General features: G+C 45.1%; 1 pseudogene across 1 annotated transcript; it reads right to left on the bottom strand.

Annotated features, from left to right (window-relative positions):
* Window positions 1-5,410: 5,410 nt before the first annotated feature.
* Window positions 5,411-21,788, bottom strand: LOC117157469 (carcinine transporter-like; annotated as a pseudogene). The gene is made up of 10 exons (XR_013061538.1): window positions 21,609-21,788; window positions 21,232-21,485; window positions 14,395-14,605; window positions 13,318-13,572; window positions 12,392-12,584; window positions 11,625-11,843; window positions 10,166-10,380; window positions 9,587-9,762; window positions 8,565-8,737; window positions 5,411-8,483 (listed from the first exon to the last, which is right to left on the bottom strand). The product of XR_013061538.1 is annotated as a carcinine transporter-like (transcript).
* Window positions 21,789-22,564: the final 776 nt, after the last annotated feature.

Here is a 22,564-nt window from a genome sequence, read left to right as displayed (position 1 = left end):
AAGTCTAAGTCTGAAAATAATCACTGATCGCGAAGGCGTTACTCCTTGATCGATGAGATCGCGAGCGAGAATGCCTTTCCTGTCTCGATGATGCCACAGAGGAAAACTATAATGGGGTGTGTCTAAGGACACGAGATCATCGGATTCGTCGAGAAAAGCCTTCGTTCAGAAAGTAAGGGAAATTGGCGTTGCTGCTAATTGGTCAATCTCTATATCGGTGGTTAGAAAAGGATGTTAGCCGCCCTCGAGGGAAAGTTGCTAGTGGGAGACGCCGTTCGTTAAAAAATATGTCTCCCCTATCTTCCCGTAGCTGGGACAAAGACTGTTTGTCTGTTTGAAGGACTTTAGTTAACTAAACCTTAAGATTTATTACGGGCCCTCGGGCTAGCCGAACATGTACTGCGGAGACGCATCGACATCTGGCAATCATCTTACTCGAAGAATAGGGTCTGCGTGTGGCGAGCCACGGGACAGAAACCGTTGGAATGTTTACTGTCGCGTGTCGCCACGAATATTTCTTTTAAGGAGAGCTATAGAATTACTCCATACCTTGTTAGGCAAGACGTTCATCCCGTGACCGCGGCTACGTTCGGCGACTGACTGTCGCCTCGAGCCCAAGCTCATTATCACAATTCTCGAATAATTACAATCGGGTTGAATAACTACAATTGTTTGATTACAGCTATAGTAGACTCTAGGTTACAATGTTGCGGGGTTATCCAAAATTCCAAAGGCTCCGGTGTTCTTTTCATCTCCGACACGGCCATCCTGACTATCACACGTCCTCGTGTGTAACTAAAATATCGTATTTCTTACATTAGATTCGCTACAACCGACATTGTTTACGATTTAACTAAATGTCTAAGTAAGTCAAGGGTCCAGTGCAATAACAAAGTTTCGTTCGGAGGTTTGACAACAGAAAAATAAAAGAGAATAGGAATTTGTAATGTTATAATTTGTACTCAAAGTGTCAGGTGCGTTCTGTGAGTCGCCAGTCAGACCGTAATGACACAACAGATCATTTTCGATTTCGTACACTGGTGAATCTCAGTTTGTTGGATCATATTTCCACGTTGGGTGCATTACACCCAGAAAGTACGTAAGCCCACTCAACGGGTTACAACAAAAGCACGTAACCCCACTCAACGGGTTACAACAAAAAGCATATCAACCCACTCAACGGGTTACAACAAAAGCACATCAACCCACTCGCCGGGTTACAACAAAAGCACATCAACCCACTCACCGGGTTACAACAAAAGCACATCAACCCACTCAACGGGTTACAACAAAAGCACATCAAACCACTCGGTGTATTACTATGACCACAACGCAGTGTTAATGATCCTCTGAGGTCAGTGTACTTGCATCGTTATTATCACCGCCGTCGTCATCACCGCAGACGTCTAACTCAGCAGGGACGCAACCTTCTGGCATCTTTCTCAGTCTGTCGTGTCTGTCCTTATATGATCGTTTGCCGTCTAAGGTTTTTAGGGTATATCTATCTCCTTCCAAAATCTCTGCTATTACGAACGGACCCCTGAATTTCGGATCTAACTTCGTCTGGTTCCGTTCCTCGTTCTTGCGTAATACGAAATCGCCAAGGTTGAACCTAACTATTTTAGCTTTGTTTTCGTCGAACCTATCCTTATCGTATTTGGCGCTTGCTTCTATATTCTTTATCGCCTGCTGTCTTACATGGGAGATATTTACCTCTCTTTCTTCGATACTGTCGGGTAGGGATAAGCCGTAGGGTCTCGCTGTTTTACCGATTAGTAGTTCCAACGGGCTTGACTTAGTCACGCGGTTGGTGGTACAATTCAAGGCTAGTTGTATTTCCCCGATCGCGTCTTGCCAGGACCGCCCGGTGGTTTCTATTGTTGTGAACATGTTTTTTAGCGTACTCATAATACGCTCTACCTGCCCGTTGGCCCTACTAGCTCCGGTCGCAATTAAATGGAGTTTTATGTGTTTACTTTGACAAAAGTCGCGAAATTCTTTGCCCGTAAAACATCTTCCCTGATCCGCTATTATCCGGCAGGGACTGCCGAACAAAAATATAGCGGACTTAAGCGCTTTAATGGTGTTAACGGAGTCTAACTTACGGGTATGGTGCAAATATACGAACTTGGTGAAGGCGTCGACCAACACAACGACGTATTCCTTCGAATCGTTTTTACCGCTTAGTTTGCCCGTTATGTCCATATGAACCGTATGCCAAGGTATACTGGTCTTAGGTATGGGGTGTAGTTCGGCTTGTACTCTACCCGAACTCGCCTTTGAAACTCGACAAGCATGACAGTTCTCTACGAATTTGCGAACATACTTCGCCATTCCTTCGAACCAGTAATACTCGTACAGTTTCTCAAGCGTTTTATCCCAACCTAAGTGCATAATGGACTGGTGCACATGGTTAATAACAGACCACCTAAACCCTCTCGGAACGATGGGCAGGCAGAGAGTTCTACCTTTTCTCTGTATTTTACGGTGAAGGGTGCCGGACCGTAACTCATACGTATTCGCGACATCTTCCGCGAGCTCTTCGTTCTGCAATTTATCGACGATCTCGGCAATTTGTGGGTCGCGACGTTGTTCCGCTAGTAGCCAATCGTCGGAGATTTCGGTTAGGTTAATTTCTTTCTCTACGATTTTGCTAAACGTACTGCGATCCAAGTCTACGGGATTTCGCGAAAAGAAATCTACGTGGGCCATTCGTTTACCTTCCCGGTACATAATGTCGAAGGTAAAAGTTTGCAGGTAAGCCCACCATCTGTAAACCCTGTCGTTCAAGTGTACCTTACTACTGGATGCTTTCAGGGAGTTGCAATCGGTGACGACGAGAAATTCTCGTCCGTGTAAGTAATGACGGAAGTGTTTGACGGCGTTTACAACCGCTAACGTTTCCAATTCGTAGGAATGATACCTAGATTCCGCAGGGCTAGTCCTTTTGCTATAATACTCCACTACTCGATTTTTGCCTTCGACCCTGTGCATTAGAATGGCTCCATATCCTTCCGAGCTAGCGTCCGTATGTAGTTCTATGGGGTAATTGGGGTCAAATATCATCAGAACCGGCGCGTCAGTCAGGACGGAAATTACCTTTTGTCTTATCTGTTCGTGCCTATCCGTCCAAGGTATATTCTTGTTACTCGAGGTAAGTGCGTACAGGGGTTTCATTACTTGTGAAAATTTGGGAATGAAGCTTCGGAAATAAGAGGCCAAACCTATGAATTGTCTAAGTTGTGTGACGGTCGACGGTGCAGGTAAAGAACTCAAGGCTTGTATTTTACCCGGGTTTGGACGGACTTCTCCGTTACGGATTACGTATCCCAAGTAGAGTACCGATGTCTTTAAAAAGGAGCATTTCGAAAAGTTAAAGGAGAATCCGGCTTTCACGAGGGTATCTAATACGGTGCTTAACCTTTCTAGAGCTTGATCTATTGAGTCGGCGATAATTAGGACGTCGTCCAAGTAAACAACAACGAACGAATACGCGAGGTCGCCTAAGGCGTTGAGAATGGCCCTTTGGAAAACGGACGGTGCGTTTTTCAAACCGAACGGCATAGTCACGTATTCGTATTGCCCGTCGGGTGTAACGAACGCCGTATATTCCGTCGAATTAGGATGAATGGGAATTTGATGGAATCCGCTGGCCATGTCCAGGCTAATGAAGTATCTCGCCTTCTGCAATCTCGCGATTTGATCCGCGATGAGGGGTAGGGGATACCGGTCCGCGACCGTATTTTTATTTAGTGCCCGAAAATCTACGCACAGTCTATCTGAGCCGTCCTTCTTCTTTACAAGTAAGACAGGGCTCGCGAACGGCGAGTTGCTCGGCCTCACGATTTTTGCTCTAATTAACTCGTCTATTCTCTCACGCACTATCCTACGCTCTTCTTCGCTAAGTCGGTAGGGGCTTCTTTGCACGGTAACATTAGGATCGATTAACCGTATTTCTAACTGGCCCGTGCTTACGCGAGTACGTGGGAAGCCCGTAATGAATGAATCTTTGAATTTCTCGAGGACAGAAATTAACCGACTTTTATCGTTGCCAACTACGTCAGTGTCAACCGCATTGATATTGATCTCGTCCTCGGAGGTTTTATTACAGGCATTAATAGTCTTCGTTTTACAAATATCGACGCTATTCCGTGTAATAGTTACATCAAAACCCTGGCTTAAGATCTCGCGGCCAATCATGATATCATAATGTAAGTGACTATCGGCCAGAACGTGGAAGGTTATCTCCAATGTAAAACAGTTAATGCGCACCGTAGATAAGATCTGGGAGGTACTCTTAACGCAGGTGTTTCCTATTCCTCGCATAACTACTATATCTGTCGTTCTCCTTCCGGAGAATTTCGGAGCGACAGATTCTCTAATTAATGAGCACTCGGCTCCGGAATCGAAGTAAAATGGGAACGACTCACCCAGATGACTTAGACTACCGGCTGGGGACTCCACCACGCAGGAGTTGACTTTACGCTCATCCTTGAGGCCTGGTCTACCGTCCCGTCGTGCCGGGCAGTTAGGTGCGATATGGCCTTCCGCATGACACCTGTAGCAGACCACCTTGGACGGTGCGGCCGGTCGGTTTCCTTCCTGGCGTCGTGCATCCCTCTGTTGTTCGCCCTGCATCCTCTTGCGGCAGTCCTTGATTCTGTGTCCGAGAGTACCACAGTAATGACACCTCGTCTGGTGGCCCGATAACTTGCGTCGCTTAGCTTCGGGTTCCGCCGGTGCATATCTCGGCGAAGATGTCGACTCTTCTTCGTAACAAAAGGGTCGCATTTCGCTCAGGAATTGGTCCTCCGTTCTGATATCGCTCGTGAGGGCCAGTCGTTTAAGACGTTGGTCGTGTGGAATTAATATGTGGAGAGTGACAGCGTTAAGTATTTCGTCTAGCGTAGAATGTTGCCACCGCATCTGCAGGAGGGAGCGGACACGGCCGGCAAACGCCCCCGTGGATTCGCCCGCTCCCCGCGGTTCCCTGGATACCTTGATTAACGATGAGGACGTCGTCTCTCGGCCACCGAACTGTGTAAGGAATCGTTCCTTAACTTTAGGCCAAGTAATTTCTCCGTTTCCCGTTGTTCGCGCCAGCCAATGTGCTGCAGAACCCTGTAGAGAGTCACTTAAGGCAGAGTATAGCGCGCCACCTCGCAGGGGGTTGTCCTCCATGGCCATACTAACAGCCGCGCACCACGCGGCTGGGTCGGCGCCTGCGACTTCTGGGTTAAAATGTGGGAATTTGGTGATTCCCGTATTTGGTCGTTGCATTAGCGTATGCATCAGGTTGCTCATGGTAGCGACCTGCCCTTCCAGCGTTCGCAACCGTTCGAATCCCACTTCTGATGTCGGATCATCACTGGGAATGGGGTTGTGGGCGTCAAATGAATCTTCTCGAGGATTAGCCATTGATACAGTACACACAGGCGTAGTTTATTGCAATGATAGAATTATTACAGTCTTAACAGTTGATCACAGCGGTTCGGCACTCGCGACGCTAGTGACGATGTTCTCGGGCTCAATAACGAATCCGCGGCCAACGGGATGACGACAGAACGTTCACACAAAGTCTAAGTCTGAAAATAATCACTGATCGCGAAGGCGTTACTCCTTGATCGATGAGATCGCGAGCGAGAATGCCTTTCCTGTCTCGATGATGCCACAGAGGAAAACTATAATGGGGTGTGTCTAAGGACACGAGATCATCGGATTCGTCGAGAAAAGCCTTCGTTCAGAAAGTAAGGGAAATTGGCGTTGCTGCTAATTGGTCAATCTCTATATCGGTGGTTAGAAAAGGATGTTAGCCGCCCTCGAGGGAAAGTTGCTAGTGGGAGACGCCGTTCGTTAAAAAATATGTCTCCCCTATCTTCCCGTAGCTGGGACAAAGACTGTTTGTCTGTTTGAAGGACTTTAGTTAACTAAACCTTAAGATTTATTACGGGCCCTCGGGCTAGCCGAACATGTACTGCGGAGACGCATCGACATCTGGCAATCATCTTACTCGAAGAATAGGGTCTGCGTGTGGCGAGCCACGGGACAGAAACCGTTGGAATGTTTACTGTCGCGTGTCGCCACGAATATTTCTTTTAAGGAGAGCTATAGAATTACTCCATACCTTGTTAGGCAAGACGTTCATCCCGTGACCGCGGCTACGTTCGGCGACTGACTGTCGCCTCGAGCCCAAGCTCATTATCACAATTCTCGAATAATTACAATCGGGTTGAATAACTACAATTGTTTGATTACAGCTATAGTAGACTCTAGGTTACAATGTTGCGGGGTTATCCAAAATTCCAAAGGCTCCGGTGTTCTTTTCATCTCCGACACGGCCATCCTGACTATCACACGTCCTCGTGTGTAACTAAAATATCGTATTTCTTACATTAGATTCGCTACAACCGACATTGTTTACGATTTAACTAAATGTCTAAGTAAGTCAAGGGTTCCGTACTCGGTCGTTGCTCCCCCGGTTTGTGCGCTAGCGTCTGAATTAACTCGCGCATAAGGTCCATTTGCTCTTGTAGCACTTTAAACGGTTCTGATCCCACTTCTGATGTCGGATCAGGATTCGAATTTTGGGCGCGCGACGACTCTTCATGTGGACTAGCCATCGTTTCACAAAGCCGAGATTTTATTTACACGTATATACAGGTCTATCACTAAGCTTAACAAAAAATAAGTACAACTAATAATAAGTCTAACAAACACTAAGCCTAATGAATAATACGATCTACGAATAATTAAATTAAATAATACTATTAGCAATGTTTGAGTTCAAACGAATCCACGGTCACCGGGATAACTCCTTACTAAGCGAAACTAACTTAGACGCAAATGCGATCCTCGAAAACGCTCGATGTATCACTCTCCAAGGCAATCGCAAGAATGCCAGCCTCGTGGAGATTTTTCTCCCTGTACGATTGCATTTTGTTTTCTATCCCCGTTTGGAAGCATCGAGAAGGTTCCAAACGCCGTTGCTAGGCACACTCGTTGGAAGCATCGAGAGAGTTCCAAACGCCGTTGCTAGGCAGTTTCTGCCTGGAGTTTTGGTTACTAAATACAATGTATGTCCCATTGCATCGGCACCTCCGAGGCAACATCACACGTGGCTCGGCCCGCTCTCGAGGCCGCATGCCGCCACAACCACACTTCTCGGAAAACACATACAACCACTCCAGACCTCCGTTAGATAAAACATCCATCCCGTGACCGTGGCTACGTTCAGCGACCGATTGTCACCTCGAACCCAATCTCGCTTATTACAAATCTTAAACAATTACAACTATAATAAAATCTAGGCCAAGGTACTAGAGGATGTTCCCAAAATTTCCAAGGAAGGGCTTCGGCTTTCCTTTCATCTCCGACATATATATTTAAATTAAATAACAGAGATCTCAGAGTTTTCAAAGCATTCAACGTGTTGATGCATAAATGGATGATGAAAAAAAGCCACGTTGATCGAGCGAACGCAAAATACACTTCGGTTTCAAAGTCGATCGAAACTCTCATTTCAAGTGTCGGCGATTTATGAATTACCTATATTGATACAAAGGCGATTCGTAATAAAGGAGACAAGTTGAAAGCTTGACAATGCGCGAAGACAGCTCTCTTTTTGTGTTTCGAGTCTCGTGGCAATCCTTTGTTATTCACGGTATTTCATAGTTAAATCAATTCAACTAGAGTATTCCTTCAACGAGAAAAGAAAAAAAAGAGCAAGAAGAAAAAGATATAGATCTTTCTTTTCGATTTTTAAAGCGAAAGATGCATAAATACTATGGTATATTATTTCCTTATATATCGTTTCCTTTAATACGTATATCCAATACTGAATTTAATTGTACATTTACATAAGATACTTGAATCGTTTCTCATTTCCAACACTTTACCGATGTTATAGTACGCGAAATAATTACATCGCAATATGTGAACGCAACGTACTTTAAATGCCGCGTTCTTAATTCTTTAAATTTCACATTTTTATACAGTCATTCCAATTAAAAAAAGATACACTTTAAAGAAAATTATCTTGTGTGCAACAAAGCTACTTCGTCGATGAAGCGTCAATTAATTGCTTAAACGTATATCTTGTGTAATTTGACGATTCTTGTCTCTTTCACTACAATAATCGATACTTCCTCCTAGTTTCTCTCAATAGCTCTCCAATCTCAATACGTTCGTAATATCTTAACATCTAACATCACACACACACGTTTAATAACTATATTTACAACGAATTTGGCAAGTTTCAGGCCACTGGCAAGTTTCACACCACTGGCAAGTTTCACACCACTGGGGAGAGTCACGCCACTGGAAAGTTTTACGCCATTGGCATGAGTCATGCCAGTGTCGAGTTTCATGCCGTCGCCAAATCTAACTGCTATAGCCTAGTACAATCCATTTTTTGAACACTGCCAGTAAACGCTGGATTTGAAAGGCCTTTCTTCTTTCTATAAGATTTTTTCAGCATTTTGCTCCTGTCAAATTGAAATAAACGATTATTAGTAAATTTATATTGACATAACGCGGAGGAAGAATATTATAGAATCTATACTTACGAGGATATACACGGAACCCACCAGAAACTTTGTTCCCTGCCGAAGTCATTCCCCTCCTGTAGGGTTTCTGGTAATTCCTGGTTCAACGTTTCTGGCAAGCCAAGGGTCAGGAAGGCATGTCCAAAAGACAGCAAACCGAGGGCAACCAGCGGTAAGGATGGATCAATGTCAGCCTAAATTAAACGAAAAATATTCTCCCTTTTATACGCCTTCCCCTTATATGCCTTCCCGTTATACGTCGCCCGTTATACGTCTCCCTTTAGACGCCTTCCGCTATACGTCCCCCGCTATACGTCTCTCTCTATACGTCTCCCTATACGTCTCCCTATACGTCTCCCTATACGTCTCCCTTTATACCTCTTTTAGAAGTAATAGCGATTAATTCCGCTTTCCGCTAATTCCTTAATTTCCCTTCGATTTTCGGGAAATAAATGGATACTTCCATAAGTTTATTTTCGGTAATAACATTACACAAATAATAGTATACTTTGAGGTTAACTTATAATTCAGAACAGAATAACTTACACAATAATCGAGAGTGTCCTCGCAAATATTCCTCTTCGTATTTTCTTAATATTTACTTAATATATACTTAATATTTTTTTAAATATTAATAAAGAATATTGGTTAAAGACAGAATTTGAAGAAGTTGTCAATATACAAAGGATCATTGGTGTTACCTGTGTAACGAGATTTTGTAAACATTCGTTTCATTTAGAAACGAAGCTATAGTGTAGTATCGCAAACCTGTAAATAATTACAGACAATAGAAAAGTTACATTTTCTTCACAAAAAAACGAAACGGAGGAAAATATATCGAAAATCTATCTTGTTTCCGTGATTCGTAAGATCACAAGAAGAATCCATGGCCCGACAAGGAACATAATTTTCCTACAAATTAAACCAACTTAAAAAAACGTATTTCAATAACAGATAATATTAGTCGTAAATTAAAAAAGAGGTTGAGTAATTTTCGGATCGTAGAAATACGATGTCGTTAACAGAAATTTCGATTCACTTACCAGATAAATAATGTAAGGTCCCAAAATGTGGGCGATATAACCGATGATATGGATCAAAGACACGCCCTGAGCTCTCACCACAGTCGGCAGCATTTCCGCTGCATATTGGAAACCAATATTCGCGGCGATATTCACCCCAAGACGCGCTATAATCGCCATGGCAACCGTTGTCGAACCTTGAATAAGTTGAAAAATATGTAAATGCCACGATCGCCGCATTCCACGCACGATACATACGCCCGATGCGCGCATGGTCCAATTAAAAATTAAATGTCATCCCTGTCGAGTATGTGACGTTGAGAAATAAATGTCAATCGTTAATGGAATAGGATTTAAAGGCGAAAAAGAAAACATTATTCTTGCATCAAGCACAAGCTTTCATTTCTCAATCTCCCAAAGCTTTCGCTGGAGAAGCTTCAGAAAAGCGCTTTTTAAAACGACCGTCGATCGATAAAACCGGATTTTTTCTATAAAATTCACCCCCGCTTTCTCACTGCTATTCACACATTCCTGCTATTTTATTGAATAATATCGATTGACAAGTCATTTATTAAGAAATAAAAAAAGAAAAAATGTTACCAGAGGGGGTAGCGATGGCAACGAAGGAGAAAATGCCACAGAGGAACATCGATGCGAAACCCATCCATCGTCTGCCCCATCTGTCGAGGAAAAGGGCGAGTAGAACAGCGGCCGGAAGTTCCGTGAGGGACGCTAAAGAGAACGACGTGAAAACGTCGGGGTCCAGAAGTTTCATGTTCCAAACGTGGCCGTCAAACACCCACACCATCAGCAACCTAGAAAAAAATCAGCCGAGTCATACATAAATCACGCTGGACTTCAAGATCGTTTATTAATCCTTCGCATACTCGTTCCCTCGCGTTTGACGTTTACCGATGCTAATTATATACTTAAGCAGGTTCTTAATGACCCACATAAAATGCCCCATATACTCTCTTAATGTTCATTCGAGTAATTTGTATCTAGTTTATGGTAATTTGTGTCTATTTTAATACTGGTTTTATAAAGACAGGGAAGTAGCGTCGAGGCTGATTGGTAACTTGGTTGAATTAACGGTATAATATAATTGGAATATCGTGAGGCTGAGAGTTAAGAACATATTCTTAGTTAATTTTATTTTAGGAAATGCAGGAAGATTCAGAATTATCGTAGTATTAAAAACAAAGAAAATATAAGAAACGTAAAGGAAGTATAAAATTGAATACCTTTCCTATCTACAGGGTGGTTGGCAACTGGTGATACAAGCGGAAAGCGGGTGTTGTACGCGAAAAAAGAAGTCGAAAATATATGTCGGGTTATGGTTAGAATTTTGTAACAACTCTTCACGTGAATTAGCCATTGTTTCACAAAGCCGAGATTATATTTACACGTATATACAGAACTATCACAAAGCTTAACAAATAATAAGTCTAATGAATAATAAGTTTAACGAATGATAAAATTAGTGAATAATAAATTGTATGAATAATAAGTTTAATGAACACTATTAACAATGTCTTTGGGTTCAAACGAATCCACAGTCAACGGGATAACTCTTCACTAAACGTAAACTAATCTTAGGCGCAAAATACGATTGTTGAAAATGCTCGATGTATCACTCTCCAAAGCAATCACACGAATGCCAGCCTCGTGGAATTTTTCTCGCTGTACGATTGCATTTGTTTTCTATACCCGCTTGGAAGCATCGAGAAGGTTCCAAACGCCGTTGCTAGGCAGTTTCTGCTTGAAGTTTGATTATTAATACAACGTCTTCTTCTTCTACAGAACCTAACAACCTAACCCCAACCTAACCCCAACCTAACCCCAATCTTCGACTTCTTTTTTCGCGTAGAATCACCCCCTTTCCGCTTGTACCATCAGTTACCAACCACCCTGTATATCTTTTCGTATATGATTATAAATTTCTCTGGTGTCTTAGTTTTTTCTAAAATAATATTGTAATCATTGCTGAGAATTTACAAGTAAAAAGTTCTAGCTGTGTAGTTTGTTCGATTGATGTTTCGATTGAAGGTTAACTTACCAATAAATGATGAGCATGATAGTGATACGACCAAGTCGTGGCAGCTTGAAGAGATGTAGGACAGTGTATTGATTATGCGATTGATCCTTCTCATTCATCGCCTTGCAACTTTTCTCAAATTCGTCGAATATTTCTTGCTTCACCTCTTTACCGTTCACTTTAGCGAAGTTTTTCAGCATCTCGATCGCTTTGTCCACCCTGCCACTGGTTATGTACCAACTACGGAAGTATATGAAATACGCAAACGTTATAAAAGCCTGTAAGAAATTTTCAAAATCATCACTTTCACCAACCTTTTGTATCGACAAACTTTTTGTGCAAATTTGAATAGAGCTGTCTAGTTACGCATCAATCATTTATTTTGTACAGCTAAAAATGTGATGGCTTATCGAGAGAAAGATGTTGACCTTGAGATGTTTTATTATGTTTTATTTACGAGACAGAGGAATCGATGTAATAACCGATCCCAAGATAGTATGTATTGCTGGATAAAATATTACCCAATTTAATTCAGCTATAATTTTGGAATTTTTATGGTCCGGTCTCAAAGGACTTTTGATGTTTTAAGAGAAACTTTAACGTAAAAGAAATTTCTTATATTTCTTTGAGGATTATTTTTAAAGAATTTTCCGATGATACGAAGATACAAAAATAATCCAAAGGACGAGGTAAGATTAAATGTCTACTATACTATCGTATACTAATTTACTTACGAAATTTCTTTGTATTATATTTTTATAATGAAAAAGAAATTGGAATTAAACTACCGTGCACTTTCAGGAACAATCCATGGTCCTACAAACGCAACCACCATAGGACACGCGGTGACCATGCTGAGGATCCTCCAATTTGAGATCCAATATGCGATCCAAGGCAAAAGACTCGAGGCTGCCGCGAAATAAAGTCCAAACGACATGTTCGCTACCAGAGTTCGATATTTCGGACCGACATATTCGATCACTGAAAGAATAATTCGTGATATCGTTATTGTATTACATCGTTATAGAAATCTTCCCAAATGTTTCGTCAATTTCGTTTCTTCATTTGATACAATAATATTGTTTCCTTATTTCCTTTAGGTTTGTCCTTTCTTCGTTTTTTACCAATCTAATTTCAAATATTCAGACTTATTTGTAGATTTTATAAATCATTAACATCGACAATGTAAGATCGTTTTGAATTAAAAAGAATTTTAAAAGGAACACTGCTTTCATCTCAATATCGAACGGAGAGTGCCTCAGTAATCGTGGTATAACCGAAGATTATTCTCCATAGGGAAATAGGTCACTCGAAAGATACAATTTCATACCAGAAAAGTATACAGAATTAAGTATCCTGTCGTTTAAAATAAAATATCTTAAAGTATCCCTAGACACATGTAATTTTAATACCAAACTAGATATACAATTACACAACAAATTTCAAATTACGAGATATAATTCCAAAATATAAAGTTTCAGTAAAATCATTTACCATTAAATATCTTAAAATTGATATCGTAAAATTCGAATAAAAATTTGACTTAAGAAAAAACAAACCGACATAGGGCAATAAACATTTATTCAAACAGGTCATAAATAGTTAATCGTTACGTAAAACGGGACCGATACCGGTGCCTCATTATTAGGTCATAAATTATAGTTTTCCTATTCTCAACAGCTTTTTCTCTCTTATAATTTTCTCGATGACTCACCGATAATGAAAAGCACGTTGAAGCAGTTATCGAACGAGGTACCGACGACTAATCTCGCCAGACAGAAGCTCCAGAAGCTGTTGCAAAACGCAGTGCCGACAGACGCGATGAAACCAACCGCGTTACACGCAACCAACGCCGGAATTCTGCCACAATGGCTATGTAACCAAATATTAAGCCTCCAAGAATGCTGCCGACGAAGAAGGCCGATTGTGCTGCTGAGCCGAGGAATGCGTGGTCGCATACCCATTCCAGCTGAAACAGAAAAGGGGGATGCTTTACGATTGCGGCTAGTTATGAAAAAACACTGCGTGGTTGGAAAATCGATAGAAGGTGAAGAGAATAAGGAAGACGACGAAAGGACGAGTAATAAATTCCGTAGTTTTTTAATATCATCAGAATTGAGAACCTGAGTCGTAGGTTAGTTAATTGTAGTCTTTTGGTAATATTTTTAGTAATAAAATAGTAGAGGTAGTTTGCATAATTCTTGGATATGATTAGAGAATTTGTCATAGTGGAAGGAATATAAATTTGTTAAGTAGAAGATAGTATCTCCCGATTTAAGTAGAACTTTTTTAGTGATAAAATAGCAGAAATAGAAATTAGAAATAATAATAATAACAATAAATATTCGATAAAAATGTCTTGAGTCGTAAGAAGTTACCAAGTGCGTATTTATACGTTCAATTCGAAATATCTGTCTATTGTACAGTTGTAACTTTCACTTTTCGATTTATGCGATATTATATAAACGGATTCATGTTCGTGATTTAATACGCCGAGACGTACAAATAATTAAGGATGACAAGGTTAATTTTATGTTCCGCTATAAACGAGCTTTGTTAAGATGCAAACAGCATAACAAGTAATTACACCTACGTCTAAGTTCGTGCAACCAACAAGGACTTCTTTTATAATGACTGCATTATATGCTATCGTCAGCAGCTTTACGAAAGACCGTAAATATTTATAGAACGACGGTTCCAACAGTTTTAATTTAAATAAAAATTTGTTAATCGGTGTCGAAAGTTTGAAGTTACTTTATATAAAGAATATAATTTTCTCTTGTGATTTTACCTCGACAGCTATAGATTTGTATGGTATCATCGTGTGATTAAAGGTCCATCCATATTGGCATGGTTTTATTGGCCAGGATGGGTCTGCCTCTCTGATACCACTCTCCAATATGTCGGTATAGTTCACATTGTACATGTTACATCGCGAAAACGAAGTCGCACCTTCCGCCAGCAATTCCTCACTCGACGCTGGAGGGATCGATAGTGCAATCCTACATAAAACAAGAATACGTTACATTAACGATGATGAAATTTGCAAGAAGTATTTTTAAGAATACTAATTTTCCTTTGATTTTCTTATCTTTTTTTAAATAACCAAGGAAAAATGACAGCAAATGGTAGAGAGAGAGAGAAATTGGAAAAATAAGATGAAAATTCTACTCAAAAGTGCGTAGTTTTTAATCCTAATCTTCAATTAGTCCAATTCCTTGAAACTTAATTCGAATCCTATTTAAATAAAAAAAGTGACAAAAGTAATATACATAACAATATAAAAATCTATAATAATTTCTCTAATAAAGAATAACGACGATATCAGTAACAGTAATAACACATTATCTTTAATAGTGTTTACATTTTTGCATTTTTAAATTTTCTGTAAAAATAAAATTCGCATAAAAATCCGCGGCCTACTTATTATTTATAAATCTGCTGTTTCAAAAAAAAAAAAAAAAAAAAAAATCAAAAATGGGAAAGGTGAAAGAATAAAGTACCAGGAAAACAAAAGCACAAAATACAAAAGAGGAAAAGAGACAATGACCGTAAAAATAGGAACACAGGCAAGAGCTGGAAGGACGATCGTCCCGTATCTGTTGCACTCCGAGGCATTCGAATTGTGTTGGGATTTAATTACCGATCGCTGCACGTATCGGTGAGTCTATTTCCAGACAAATAAACGGTACGCGGGGAGATTCGAGAAATTGTGCGAAACAAAAAAAAATTTCCTAGCCGATCAGTTCGCGGAACACGTAATGAGAACAGCCACAACGGCGGACATAGGAGCCGAACTGATTCGCCGGGCCGCCGAGGTGGCCAAGGCTGCCGAGGCACCCCGCGGCCACAAGGGCACGCAGGGGAAAACCCTGAAGGAGGCGGCGAGAACCATCACCGCGGGCGTGACAGAGTTAGTGAGGAGAACGGACCCTGTCACCGACGCACTCGCTATAGCGCAAGGACGCATAGCAACACTGGAGGCGGCGGTAGAGGCACTCCGAAAAGAGCCGGCCTCGCGCCCCACCGCGGATGAGAGCAGCTACAGGGCGCGTCTCGCTGCAGTCGAGCACCAAGTAGAGGAGATGAGATCCTTGCTGCACCGACTGGAGGAACAACTGCAGGGAACAGAAAAAGGAGAAGGAAAGGAGGTCGCCCCTGCCACGAACACGAGAGGGATGGAGCCTGGAGCCCCAAGCGCCTCAGCGCCCAAGGGAGGCCGATAGGCTGTCACCGAATGGCAGACCGTCGGAAGGAAAAGAAGAGGAAAGAAGAAGGAGGCAGGGAAGAAGCAGCCGGCGAAGCTGATCCCCGAGACAGGGGCGGAGAACCAGAGGAAAACTCCGGAGAGTGGATTGGAGAACGCACGAAGAGGGGGAGGCAGGGGGCCCCTCCCGCGCGCACCGCGAACGTCAGCGGTAACAATCACCCTGACGGACAAATCGAGCCAATCCTACGCGGAGGTGCTGGCTGCGGCCAAGGACAGTGTCTCCCTGACCGAGCTCGGCATCAACACGATGAGGATGCGGAAGACCATCACCGGAGGTGTCATCTTAGAGGTCCCTGAGGACCAGGAAAGGGAGAAGGCCGCAGCGCTCGCAGCACAGCTGACGCGGGCTCTGGACCCGAACGAGGTCCGCGTGGCGACCCCCTTCCGAGCCGCGGAGGCAAGGGTGTCCCTGATAGACATAGCGGCCACCAAGGCGGAAATCCAGAACACCCTGGCGAGGGAGAGCGGCTGCAAGCCGGAGGACATCCGGCTGGGAGAAATCCGCCCCGCCCGGAACGGACTTGGCACCGTATGGATACGAGACCCTGCCAGTGCAGTGAGGAAACTGGCCCAGGCTGGAAGGTCGCCATAGGCTGGTCGACGGCGAAGGTCGAAGCCATCGAACGGAGACCGTTACAGTGCTACAGGTGCCTTGGGATAGGACACACGGGGAAGACCTGCACCGCCAAGGAGGACAAGGGGCACCTGTGCTTCAGATGCGGCGAACCAGGGCACCAGGCGAGAGCATGCACTACTGCGAGCCCGAAATGCCTGCTCTGCGAGGCGCTTGGAGCACCGTCGGTGCACAGGATGGGGGGACCGGCTTGCGCCCCCTCGAAGAAAGGAACGAAAGGAGCCGCCCGCGGATCCACGGCTGCAAGAGGCAGCGAGAAAGGCTCCCCGTCGCAAAGCGACCCTAAGCCCGCGAACAAGGAGGTAGGCACGGAGGAAGCCACAAACAAGGAAAGAACACTAAAGAACTGAGAATGCGCATCCTCCAGACTAACCTGGGAAGGTCAAGGCGAGCACAAGACCTGCTCCACCAAACCATCCGGGAGAGCACGGTCGCCCTAGCGGTGGTGGCGGAACCATACAGAGTACTGGATGCCCCGGAGTGGGTCGGAGACACGGACGGAATGGTTGCCGTCACCTGGACATCAACGCCCGGGGCGTTCGCCCACGGAGCCCTGCTGGAACGCGGCAACGGGTACGCCGCGGTCGAGTGGGCAGGGATGATGGTGGTGGGGGTGTACGTGTCACCTAACAGCGGACGGGCAGCGTTCGAAGAATTCCTAGACGGAGTTGGCGACTGCGTCAGGCGACGACTCCCCCGACAAGTGCTCGTCCTGGGAGACTTCAACGCGCACTCCACGGAATGGGGGAACGCCAGGACCAACGCGCGCGGCCGCACGCTATCAAACTGGGCCGCGGGACTTGGACTTCTGTTAGTGAACAGGGGCTCGACCAGTACCTGCGTGACGTGCAGAGGGAGCTCCATTGTTGACATAACATGGGCCTCCCCCGAGGCATTCAGGCGGATCTCAGGCTGGAGAGTGGCCGAAGGGGTCGAGACGCTGTCAGACCACCTCTACATATTCATGGAGGTGGACGCACCTGGACCTGGAATGCCGACGACAAACGACGGGCGCGGCCCGCCGAGGGGGAGACACGCGCGCCCACCACCTAGATGGAAAATAAAGGAGAGGAATGAAGATCTACTCCGGGCGGCTGCTATAGCAACAGCTTGGAGCTGGGAGGCCTCGACAACGACGACCGAAGCAGACGTGGAAGAGGAGGCCGAGAACCTCCGCCAAGCCATGACAGCAATCTGCGACGCATCCATGCCACGAGCCACACCGGGCACGGTGCGAAGCAGAGCAGTTTACTGGTGGAACCCCGACATCGCGGAACTGAGGACGAGATGTGTCCGGGCCCGAAGACAGTACCTAAGGGCCCGCCGCTGGCGACGACGCGACGAAAAAGAAGTCTCCTTGCGCTACCGGACGTACCGCGCGCTACGGCGCTCGCTGCAAAGGGAAATTAAAAAAGCGAAGGACCGTGCCTGGTCCGAACTGGTCGAAACAGTCGAGTCGGACCCATGGGGGAGGCCATACAGGACGGTGACACAGAAACTACGCGCGAAGGGCCCCCTGACAACGGCGGAAATGGAGCCTGTGCTGCTGACGCGGATCACCGGAACGCTCTTTCCCCCACAAGAAAACAGAGCGGCGGAACGGCCACGGGAAACGACACGACCGCTGGAATGGAGGGACGACTGGGAAGTCACGGAGGAGGAGATATGGGAGGCAACCAGAAGAATGACCGCCCGCAACGTGGCACCGGGCCCGGACGGAATCCCTGGCCGGATCTGGGGGGAAGTGATGGCGGTCATGGCCCCCAGACTCCGGCACCTCTTCACAAGATGCCTGAGGGAGGGAGTCTACCCCCGGGCGTGGCGGATGGCGAGACTGATCCTGCTCCATAAAGAGGGCCGACCGACGACCTCGCCGTCAGCGTACCGGCCGATATGCCTACTGGACGAGGTCGGCAAACTATTCGAGAGGGTAGTCGCCGCCCGCTTGGAACGACACATAGCGGGCCAAGTGCCAGGTTTGCACGAAAGCCAGTACGGCTTCCGTAAGCGGCGCTCGACGATTGACGCGGTCAGACGCGTACGAGCGATTGCGGAGGACATGGTCTCCCGGAAAGGCGTGGCGCTGGCGGTTTCCCTGGACATCATCAACGCGTTCAACACCGTGCCATGGGACAGGATAGTGACGGCCCTGGAGCACTTCGAGGTTTCCAGCTACCTCGTCCGATTGATCCGAGCCTACCTTGACGACAGGTGGGTGTGTTACACCAGTAAGGAAGGAGAGGAAAAGCGATCCGTCGAGCGTGGCGTCCCGCAGGGCTCGGTGCTGGGCCCCATACTATGGAACGTTGCGTACGACGAGGTACTACGATGCCCGCTACCCCCAGGCGCGGCCATAGTATGCTATGCGGACGACACCCTAATCCTGGTCGAGGGTCGTGGCTGGCACGAGACGCTGCGCATTGGCGGAATCGCAACGGCCTGTGCGATCCGTGCCGTGAACGAACTGGGCCTGAGAGTCTCCCCTGCGAAGTCGGAGGCCACCTGGTTCTTTGACAGGAAGAGGCGAGGGACACCACCGCCCGGCCTATGCATAAACATGGCAGGTAAAACCGTCCGGGTGGGATCACAGATGAAGTATCTGGGACTCACCATCGACAGCCAGTGGACGTTCGAGCCGCACTTCGACTCACTGATCCCGAAGATGTCAGCGCTGCCAATGCCCTGTGCGGCCTACTACCGAACATCGGCGGGGCCGGAGACGCGGTGCGCCGACTTTACGAGGGCGTCGTTCGGTCACAAGTGATGTACGGGGCCCCAGTATGGGCGGACGACTTGATGGCAAGCCGTCGCAGCATTCTGCTCCTGAGAAGGCTGCACAGAGTGACCGCCATCAGAATCATTAGGGGATACCGGACGGTGTCTCACGCGTCGGCGTCCACCCTAGCCGCGTCCCCCCCGTGGGAGCTGCGGGCGCTGGCGCTCAAAAAGAGATACACCCGCCGGAGAGAATGGCACCCGGGAGAAGACCCCACCGAGCAGGCGGCTCCAAACGACACAGGAACCGCCGAGGAGGACACATGGAACCTGTGGCGATCCCAACTGATCAACGGGAGAAGCGAACACCGAGGCGCGGATGCGGTCCTACCAAACTGGGAGGCATGGAGGAGCCGCCACGGCCTCCCACTCACATTCAGGATGACACAAGTACTCACCGGACATGGCGTGTTCGGCGAGTTCCTGAAGAGAATACGGCGAGAGACGACAGACACCTGCCACCACTGCCGAGAGGTCAGGGACACAGCGCAGCACACCCTGGAGCTCTGTCCGGCGTGGGAGCTGCCCCGCTACACCCTGCGGTACGCCATAGGAGAAACGTTGACCCCCTCAGCGATTGTGGAAGCGATGTTGAGAGGGTCACAGGAATACGAGGCCGTCCGCCTCTTCTGCGAGCGAGTTATGCTCGCGAAGGAGCGAGCGGAAAGGGAGAGAAAAAAAACTCTCACCCCTGCAGGATAAGACGATGGAGAAGGATGGCAGTCAGACGACCCAGAGCCGCCCCGCCACCACCCCAACGGACTACGACCAGAAGAAGTGACAGCGCTAGGGACAACGACCTCCCCCTAACGCCTACTCAATAGCCGGCTCGAACAAGAGAACGCGAGAAGGGGATGCAACTGAAGTTAATTCATAAGAGGTTCCTGGAGCACCCCTGTCACGCGCATAAGATGGTCATCGTGGAGTTTTAGTCGGTAGGAGTCCGACACTACTCTGCTATTACGCGATTATTGCAGCAGCGGAGTGTCCATGAGGATTTCTCCACGTACAAAAAAAAAAAAAAAAAAAAAGTTCGTGGAACCCGTGAACGTCTAGAATCTGCCGGAGGTCGTCAACCAAACTGGTCTCCGGCGGGCCTCCGGAACACTAAGAAATCGTCGATCTACAAAGCGATAGTTTCGCCGTGGCCAGGGTGATTCAATGGAAAACAAGCGTAACGAATGATTTTCCTCGTTGACGCATCGTAGAAAACCAGATCTCGCATGCGTCGTCAAGAATGGTAACACGATTCGTTGGAATCGTGCCATCCAGACTTCCCATCCTTTCACCGGTAATTCCTTACGTTCTTGAAATAGAACACGTGAAAAAGACGTTGATAATAGTATAACTATGGAATCGCGATTTCCAACTATTTTTATCTCGTCGCAAACTGGTTACAGGTATCTCTCCCACTCCCGTACGACACGATATTTACATATGCATTTACATATACAACGCGATACCTGGGTTTTCCTGATTCAATAAACACAGTTGTTTCGTGCAAGTTATCAGATATTATATTGTGGTTTTAAAGAAACAAATTGTCGCGATGCGATACGTTATCACAGCTGAGAAAATGGAAATCTCCGTGCAAGTGGAAGATTCTGTCGTCGAGAATATTTATTGCGACCTGCATGGAAAACAAACAGGCTTTTGAGAAGCCTGGTTTAAACTACGTGCACGTGACTTGAACAGATATGTACATATGCATGTAAATTGTCTCCTATAGAAGGTGGTTAATTCTAGACATCGAAAGGAACGTCTTTAATGAAAACATGTATTGATTTGTTATACGATCGACATGATTATTGACCATTTCGATCTGCCCGAGCTGAAAATGTCTATCGCGTAACAGGGTAAATTCGAACATAAAGAAACTATGTAGGATCGTTCGTTACGTATAACTCAATAATTCAAATAAGACAAATTGCACATAAAGTGTCACTTACTTTTGTTTGTCTGTGAGGTTCCATCGTTCGAGTTCCGGAACGGTACACCAGTGTTCAGCTGGCAATAGCGTGATGAAGAACTGCGTGAAGTAGAGGAACGCGTAGACGAAGGTGAAGGAGCATGATGAAAAGGAACCATTGGTAGCGGCTGGCCTCGCCAACGTACGGTAGTATGTCGTCGAAGGTTTCGATCTTCGGACGTTCGCCCTCCTCGGCTTTTACGGACTCCACCATGACTGTCATTATCTCGATATCTGCGAATCAATGATCCTCGATCACCTACTTAACTCGAATTACACGTTACGAGGAAACTAAGTTTAAGGTGAATGGGGTATTATTAGGTCGTCGAATAAATTCGTGTTGCAATGCGTTCATACCTTTTTATGTGTTTTACGAATACAGATCGATAAACGATCAAGGTGATCGATCTTATGATATACAGTGGCTTACGGAAGTACTCGAACACTTTCATATCACGAAACGTTCTATAATTTCGTTAGCACTCTAACGAGATACGATTATCGAGATTATAATAGTAAAATTTGGAATCAATCTGAGATTGTATATTGAAGATATATATACATGAGACAATGTATATATATTTCGCAAATATATATGTTAAATGAAAAATTAATATGTATATAACACATGATGATGATTTTACTACGTACATCGTGGCTTATTATTCTTATTAATTTAGCGAATAATTGACTGCTCAAATACTCTGGTAATTTTTATATATAAAATAACAATAATATATGTTTCCAATAAATATATGAAATTTCTATATACACGTTTAGATCTGTTTCAAATTTTCTCAATGTAATTACGACGATCGTGTCTCACTTCAGTGTCAATGAAATCTCAAAGTGTCTCGTATAAAAATCACCAAAGGTTTGTTTAAGTGCCAGAGTACTTTCACGTGAGCGACTGTTGTTTTAGTAGCAAGTTCTCTTATGTCTATCTCTTCTTTACATTTAGTCGGATAATTTCTCATGTTTATCAACGTGTTATGATCTTTCTCTTATTAAGCGGAGAAATCTCTTCTTCGCTAAATTTTCTTAAACGGGTTCAAGGTGAGGTGAACCACATTGTTGAAATCAAGATGAAGAAGATGAAATCTAAAGTCGAGATGAAAGGAAGTAGATGTTTGTATTGTCTAGATATATTGCCATGCTACTTTTTGACACTATATAATCTTAGGTAAAGGCTAATTCAAGGTGATACAGAGTGTACTGGAAAAAGTGATTTGAATTTGCTAGAGAGGAAGAGAAAAGGAAAGATCCTTGAACATTTTTGCAAGGTTATTGCAAAATGGAGGATACTATCGAAG

Source organism: Bombus vancouverensis, unplaced genomic scaffold, assembly GCF_051014615.1.
Source record: "Bombus vancouverensis nearcticus unplaced genomic scaffold, iyBomVanc1_principal scaffold0062, whole genome shotgun sequence".
In the NCBI taxonomy this organism is placed as follows: domain Eukaryota; kingdom Metazoa; phylum Arthropoda; class Insecta; order Hymenoptera; family Apidae; genus Bombus; species Bombus vancouverensis.
This window is presented reverse-complemented; position numbering and strand designations above follow the sequence as displayed.